This window comes from Eleutherodactylus coqui, chromosome 5 (assembly GCF_035609145.1).
Source record: "Eleutherodactylus coqui strain aEleCoq1 chromosome 5, aEleCoq1.hap1, whole genome shotgun sequence".
Classification (NCBI taxonomy): Eukaryota; Metazoa; Chordata; class Amphibia; order Anura; family Eleutherodactylidae; genus Eleutherodactylus; species Eleutherodactylus coqui.
In genome coordinates, this window is record NC_089841.1 from 97,097,571 (window position 1) to 97,106,071 (window position 8,501).

The window sequence follows — 8,501 nt, forward strand, 5'->3', positions numbered from 1 at the left end:
CACATCTGTGCTGTCTAATGTATACGAGGGACATGTTACACATGGGGCTTCTATCAGCCTTCTGCTTGTCTGAAAATGGGCCATGATTATGTCACATGAAGACAAACTTTGACTTCCGAAATCCAAGTGAACATGGCAGAGACCCCTAAACTGACCCTGTGCAGCGGTGCATGAAGTGCCAGCCTATTGCTCCGCAGGGGGAAATATCTCAGGAACGCTCCCTTTACGCTTTTTTAGTGGTAGTTCTGTCTAGCTTGTATAAGGCTTTATTCACTCGAGCGAATATATGCCGCGTTTTTATGCCCGACCGTATATATATATATATATATATACATATATATATATGAGCCGATTTGAGGCATTGGTCTTCAATGCATTCGTCCACACGAGCGATTATACGGTGCATAGAAACGTTGCACCGTCCAAAATGGAACATATACGACTGAAATACGTCTGACGTATATACGGTGGCCAGAAAGATAGTTCTGGTTCTATCTTTTGCCCGATATACGCTGGCGGATCCCATAGACTCCTATGGGAGCACAGAAAAAAAAGGGAGGGGGAGGCATTTTAGCAGCGACCAACACTGCGAAAAGCTTACAGGTGCCTCTATATAGGCATTGGAAGACATTCCAGGAATTTTGGCAGAGCGAGGGTTTTACGAGTTGCGACGTACTGTTTCGCTAGAATCGACGCTCACGGTTGTGTGAGTGGTTGAGAAAACGCTGACCGTGAGCGCGGAAAAACGGCCATTCAGGCCCATATACAGCGTGGAAGAGAAAACATAAAAAAGCCTACGCTCGTGTAAAAGAGTCCTAAAGCTGCCATAAATTTCAGGCATTTTTACAAGCCATTTTGGTGGCTTTTTATACGCACGTCCTTTTCTTTTCAGAGAAGTCTATTGGATAACACCTGACAAAAACACCAAACCTATTATACTGCATTTTAGAAGAAATACCATGAACCCCAAAAACACACCAAGGATGGAGCACAGAATGTAGTTCGCCTGAGCGAGGGGGGTTTCTTCCCCTTCAGGTAGTAACAAATTAACATTTCAAACAATAGGAGTGACTATAAGAAACAGGGGTGACACAAGAAGTACAAGTGCTTGTCCACGTACAATGGTCCGGCCATCTTTTATATATATATATCCATGCGGCCAAGTTTAACATGACTCGTTATGATAACTTTCTGTGACACAGTTTATTTGCCCCTTCAATTGCTATAGCGAGAAAACACACAGCCGTAGGTGCAGGTACGCTTGCCAGGAGTGTAGCTGCACCTGAACAAAGGAAATTTCTTCCCCTTCACCAGATTTTCAAACTCCGCAAGAGTTAAAAAAAACACGGGAAGATTGGTTCTGCCCGATTTTTCCCACACGTAGTGTTTACTACCTACGGAAAAGATAGGGTAGGTTCTATCTTTTCTCGGCCATACAATTAATAAGCAAGAATCCGGATAGTGTAAACAAAACCACTGAAATCCTATTGAAATCAGTGGTTTGGTTTTGTTCCGTTATGCGGCCACGAAGATTTTGCACGTAAAAACGAATCTTTTGAAGTCGAAGGTATTGCTTTGTCGCGTTATACGGGCGAGATATTACATGCGGAAATGCCTCTGCAAATGCCTTCGTCTGAAACCGCGCTTATGGGGGATGCAGACAAGCGTATGCACAACTATGCTCCCCGGCACGGAGCATAGTTGCGCCTGAACAAGGGGAATTTCTTCCCCCTCACCAGAGCGAAGGAGAAAAAAATACGAGATGATGGGTTCTGCCTGATCTATCCTGCATGTAGTATTCACTACCTACGGGAAAGATAGGGCAGGTCCTTTCTTTTCTCGGCCATACAATAGTAGAAACAAAATAACTGAAATCCTAAAATCAGTGGTTTGGTTTTGTCCCATTATACGGCCATGATTATAACGGCCATATGAGGGTGCCCACCCACTGGCGATTTTTTTCCCTGCGAAATTCGCAGCATTTTTTTCTCTGCAGGGGTCTATGGGACTTGTAATGTTAAAATCGCGATCGCGCAAAATCGCGATTTTGCGCGATCGCGATTTTAACATTACAAGTCCCATAGACCCCTGCAGAGAAAAAAATGCTGCGAATTTCGCAGGGAAAAAAAATCGCCAGTGGGTGGGCGCCCTGAGGGTAGAAAAACATGTTCGTGTGATTTTGCCCTCACATGAGCCTAAGCGCAATTGAGTACGTCCCAATTCTACGTTTTTGCACCATAAGGTGCAAAACAGATGAACGTATGCACTAATACGCTCGCTGCAACGCAACATATTTGTGCATGAACAGGGTTTGGAGAGGGCAATAAACAGGCTGTTGTACATGTGTCAGTGCATAGTGCTGTCATTTTTTTGCTCGCAAGACCAGTTCGCATGCGCGCATGATACTCCCTTTCCGTAGAATTGGATGGCTATTTAAAGCCTAATGAGGTCCAGCTGTCTTATTCCCCTTCGTTTTCTACAGTGTCACAACTTTCCATTTGCTTTTTTGAAATTGCCATACACTTCTATGGCAGCTTGCTGCGTAAAACGCAGAAGGATAGGGCAGGTCCTAGCTCTTCTTGCGCGCAATTCCTGAGAATGAATCCATTGAAATCAATGTGTTCTATTCATCATGTTTTGCGGGCATGATATTCACGTGCACTAAAATGTGCGCATACACGCTCGTCTGTTTAAGCCTTAACAAGGCTTTTTTGCATGTGTAGCGGCATATTGGACTGTAATTCTTCTGCCCGCAGGGCATACTTATTGGAGCACGGCAAATAAGGGCACTGATTGAAATGGCTAATTAGTTCCACATGTATTCTTTTTCCTGCGCAATTAGGGCTTATTTACAGAAGCGTATATCGGCTGGCGTTTTCATGTCCAGCCGATATACGCTTCCATCTGAGTAGTTCCCCCCTTTCCCTCCCCCTCACTGGCTCTCGGCCTCTCTTCTCCCCTCTGGCTGTTTAAAATGGGAATGGGCAGTACGGGGGCGGAGCTAAGTTCAGCTGGCCGATATACGCTTGTGTAAATAAGCCCTCATGCAGTATTTCATTTATTTCCTGACGTATTGCGCACGTATTTGCGCACCTCCCTTTGACTTCTGTGGAGACCATTGGTGCACATATACGCAGGAATATAAAGCATGTTCTATCTTTTTTTTCAAGGCCGAAATGCATCCACATAATATGCGCACGTAAACAAAGCCACTAAAATCAATGGGTTCAATTCACTGCGTATTGTGCATGCAAATATATCTGTTTATAGCCAGCCTTTCAGGGTGTGTAAACAGGGCAGGAATGCTGCGGAATGTCCGCAATGGAAATTCCACTGCAAATTCTGCAGCATTTCCACATCCAAATCAGGGTTAAAGTCTACACCAGTGCGTACCCACAGCTGATTTAGTCTACACCAGTGCGTACCCACAGCTGATTTAGTCTACACCAGTGCGTACCCACAGCTGATTTTAGGAGATACAGCACTCACCACCGAAGTGTTCGGCTCAGCTATCAGCGCGCTCCTTCACCCAGTACCAGACAGCCTCTAGTGAGCGCAGTACCACTGGTCAGGTGATGCAGATAAAAGGGCGTCCGATTATGGTACAACATACCCCCTAAAGTGCCAACTGTGTTAACCCCTTAGTGACGAAGCCTGTTTGCGCCTTAGTGACGGAGCCAAATTTTGGAAATCTGACATGCGTCGTTCAACGTAGCATAACTCCGTAAAGGCTTTACATATCCAAGTGATTCTGACATTGGTTTTTCGCCACATGTTGTACTTCATTTTGGTTGTAAAAATAGACCGATATAATTTGTGTATATTTATTAAAAGTACCAATATTGGGAAAATTTTGAAAAAATTGTCATTTTTTCACATTTTCAACTGTAAAATCTCAAATATGTCCAAACATACTGTACAAATTTTTGATAAGATATATATATATATCTGTTTACTTTATTCTGAATGCACATTTGAAAACTTTTGTGTTTTTTTAACCATTTAAAGGACGTACAAATTTAACATTACTTTTCAGCATTTTGAGGAACACTTTGTTTTCCTGCACCAAGCCAAGTTTGCAAAGGCTCATGAGTATCAGAATAATAGAGACCCCCCCAAATGACCCCATTTTAAAAACTACACCCCTTAATGTATTCACTGAGGGGTGTCATGAGTATTTTGACCCCACCAGTTTTTTTCAAGAATTAATTCAATTTAGAGGAGAAAAAAAAAAATCATATTTTTTCAAATATGTAATTTTAAAGACATATTTTTTTCCTATAGTGCCCATGAAAATGAGGATTTACACCCCAAAATGGATACCCCCGTTTCTCCCGTGTTCAGAAACATACCCATTGTGGTTCTAATCTTATGTCTGGATGCACAACGGGACCCAAAATGAAAGGAGTAGTCGGTGTCTTTCAGAACATAAATTTTGCTTGAAGGCGTTTTAGGCCCCATAGCACTTTTGTAGAGCTCTTGAGAGGCCAAAACGAAAGAGAACCCCCACAAATGACCCCATTTTCAAAACTAGACCCCTTAACGAATTTATCTAGGGGTGTACTGCCCATTTTGACCCCACTGTTTTTGAATGAATTCAAGCAAAGCAAAAGGAAAAAATTGTGATTTTTGTTTTTTTGTCAATTCTGTCATTTTAAAAACAGCTTTTTTTGTACAGCACACACGTGAATGAAGACTTGCACCCCAAAATGGATACCCCTGTTTCTCCCGTGTTCAGAGACATACCCATTGTGGCCCTAATCTTATGTGTGGATGCACAACGGGGCCCAAAATGAAAGGAGTAGTCGGTGGCTTTCAGAACAGAAATTTAGCATGAAAGTGATTTAGTCCCCATTGCCCACTTGTAGAGCCCTTGAGCGGCCAAAACGACAGAGAACCCCCACAAATGACCCCATTTTGAAAACTAGACCTCTTAACGAATTTATCTAGGGGTGTACTGTGTATTTTTACCCTACAATTTTTGAATAAATCTAAGCAAAGCAGTAGGAAAAAAATTACAATTTTCATTTTTTTTGGCAGTTGTATCAATTTAAAAACTGGTTTTTTTTTTACACAACACATAGGAATGAAGACTTTCACCCCAAAATGGATACCCCTGTTTCTCCCGTGTTCAGAACCATACACCTTGTGGTCCTAATCTACTTAAAGGACACATGGCTAGGCCTATAATGGAAGGAGCACCCGTTGGATTTCAGGGTACAACGGAATAAATTCCAGGCCTCATTGCCCACTTGTAGAGCCATTGAGCCGCCAAAATGATAAGAAACCCACTCAAGTGACCCCATTTTAAAAACTAGACCCCTTAATGAATTCATCTAGGGGTGTATTGCGTATTTTGACCCCACAGTATTTGAATAAATTTAAGCAAATAAGAAGGAAAAAATTACGATTTTCATTTTTTTGGCAATTTTGTCAATTTAAAAACTGTTTTCTTTGTAGAGCGTACATAGGAATGAAGACCTTCACCCCAAAATGGATACCCCCGTTGGTCCCGTGTTAAAAAACATACCCCTTGTGGCCCTAATCTACTTAAAGGACACATGGCAAGGCCTGTAATGGAGGGAACACCCGTTGGATTGCAGGGCACAACTGAATAAATCCCAGGCCCCATTGCTCATTTGTATGGAATAAAAATTGACACATTAAAAAAATCTTCCCCCCCCCCCCCGCGCCCTTTTTGGTGTTCCCCAAATCTTAGATAAAAGTAATAATGTGAACTGTGTAGTATTTCCGAAGACAGGGGTAATTACTGAGGCTGGTTGGGATGGGTACATGGGGCAATAAGACTGTGTATCCCCCCTCCTCTCATGCTTTTTGGGGGTATTTCATGACCTCAGTAGCGGGTATGGGGTGTAAAAAGTGGTGCTCTGTAAGTCTCCGTAAGCTTGATGAGGTGCGGCGGTCTCACACAGAAGGCGCTCAACAAGCTGCTCCTGGAACTGCAGGAAGGCGAGCGTTCCCGGGGCTTCTTGTAAATTGCGTATTACAGGTAGCGGTCTGAATAACGCCGGGCTCACGCAGCCGTAGGCGGAATCCGCTTGCGGAGGCCTGCAGTGGATCCCAGCTGTGAGCCTGGCTGTGACCCTGCATACGGCCACGTAATGTACTGTGCATAACTGCGTACTCACGCAGACGGTCATGCGCAGTACTATTTTTTTTGTTTGTATTTCCCGCACCGTTGCTTAGCGATGACACGGGTATCCGCAACCCGTATACAAGGTAGTTGCGTATGGGCTGCGGGTATAAAATATATATAGCACAATGGGCTCTATGTTGCGGATATTCACGGTAAAATAGAACCTGCTGCGTTCTCTTTTCTGCGAGTGGATTACGCAATTCCGACCCACTAATGTGAGCGGAATTGTGTAATCCAATGCGATTGATCTGCGCATTACCACGGATCAGACGCATGTGGAATCCGTAATTCCTATCCAGTCATGTGAGACCGACCTATGTTAGATCGCTACCTTTTTTTCACATGACCGGGGACCGCTCAACGAAGCCACCCGTCACTGCTTCAGGCTCTCGGCGACCGTTGGTCGCTGGGAGTAAGGAGATTTTAAGTTTCCTGGGCTCCCCGACTCCTGCGCATGTGTCCAGTGTTTTGCCGGCGGTCACATGTGCAGAATCCGAGAAAGTTGACGAAGGAAGATCGCGTCGGGGTGCAAATACGGAGGCCTCCGGTAAAAAGTTTCATCTCATCTCACCGATCGCATGGTGAGGGAAGATGAATAGAGATTAGCGAACGTACTCGGTAAGGCCGATTTCGCAATCGAGCAGCGCGATTTTCGAGTACTTCACTACTCGGGTGAAAAGTACTTGGGGGCGCTGTGGGTGAGCAGAGGGGAGTGGGGGGGGGAGAGGGAGAGAGAGCTCCCAACTGTTCCGCGCTGCTACCCCCCGCTCCACCACGCCACGCCCCGCCCCCCGGCGACCCCCGAATCTTTTCACCCGAGTAGTGAAGTACTCGAAAATCGCGGTGCTCGATTGCGAAATCGGCCTTACCGAGTACCTTCGCTCATCTCTAGAGATGAACCTTCACCTTTTTTTTACTTTTACGTGATCGCCATTATCGATTGGATAATGGCGAACGCGTAATCAGTAACCGCTCAGCGCGGCCCCCCGTGAAATCTCCAGGCTCTTGGCTAAATTTTGTAGCCAGGAGCTGGGAGATTTTAAATTATCCTGGCAATCCACAGCTTTTGCGCTGCGCCTGCCATTGTGGCGACGGGCGCGTGCGCAGAAGCTGGGGTAAGGTCCGCGGATAAATCCGCGGGCCTTAGGTACATCATTTCATCCTCCCTCACGGATATGATCCATGGGGGGAGATGAAACGTAAGCTTTTTTAACTTTTTTTAAACTTTTTTAAACATTTTTTTTTTACTTTTTACATTTAAAAAAAAAACTTTTTACCCTTTTTTTTTTTTACTTTACATGATCACTGCTATCCACTGGATATCAGTGATCATGTCCCCGGTATAATATCTCTGCTCCTGGCTACACATGGCAGCCAGGAGCAGAGGGATTTTAAATTTCCTGGGCCTCGAGCCCCTCCCCCATGGGCGCGTATGCGCAGACGGGGACTTCGGGTCCCGGGACATCGGGGAGGACTTAGGTGAGTATTTTCACCTCCCCTCATGGATCCGATCCATGAGGGGAGGTGAAACTGACACTTTCTTTTAACTTTTTGAACTTTTTCGCGATCGCCACTATCCAATGGATAGCAGCGATCGCGGGCCCAGGGACCGCTCACAGCTACCTTCAGGAACCAGGAGATTTTAAATTTGCCGGGGGCTCCCGGGCTTCTGCGCATGCGCCTGACGTCATCGTCTGGCGCGCATGCGCAGAAGGTCGTCGGCGGGCCTGGGAGGACCCGATCTTTGGGGGACACCACGGACAAGCCGGGTGAGTATTATCAGCTGCCCTGATGGATCCGATCCATCAGGGCAGCTGAATATCTGACTTTTTACGCTGTTTTATTTACTTTATTGCGATCGGCGCTATCTATTGGATAGCGCCGATCACAATGCCAGGGGTGACTGCCCACATCCTGGAATGACAGCTCCATGCTGTCGGCTACCTGCGGGCACCGACAGCATGGAGCTGTCACGTCCTCAGGCAAGTGGGCATTAATCCTATGAGAATGCATAAAACGACGTCCTCTAGGATTAAAGCCCACTTACTGAGGACGTAGTTTCCCGATGGGGCCGTCACTAAGGGGTTAAAATAGCAAAAGGAGTAGTTCTTATCCGTCCTCTGCCAATGTAATTCAGTGCTGCAGCCCAGATGTCCCCCCAGTGTCTGTTGTGATAGATTATGTTACTGGAAGTCACCTGACCGCTGCAGCCAATTAGAGGCTGCGGTGTCACTGTTCTGAACTCCTGAAATCATGGCGCTCAAGATGTGAGCTCTGAAGCCAGGAGAATAGGCAGTGACTCTGTCACTTCTAATTGGCTGCGGCAGTCAGTTAACATCCAGTG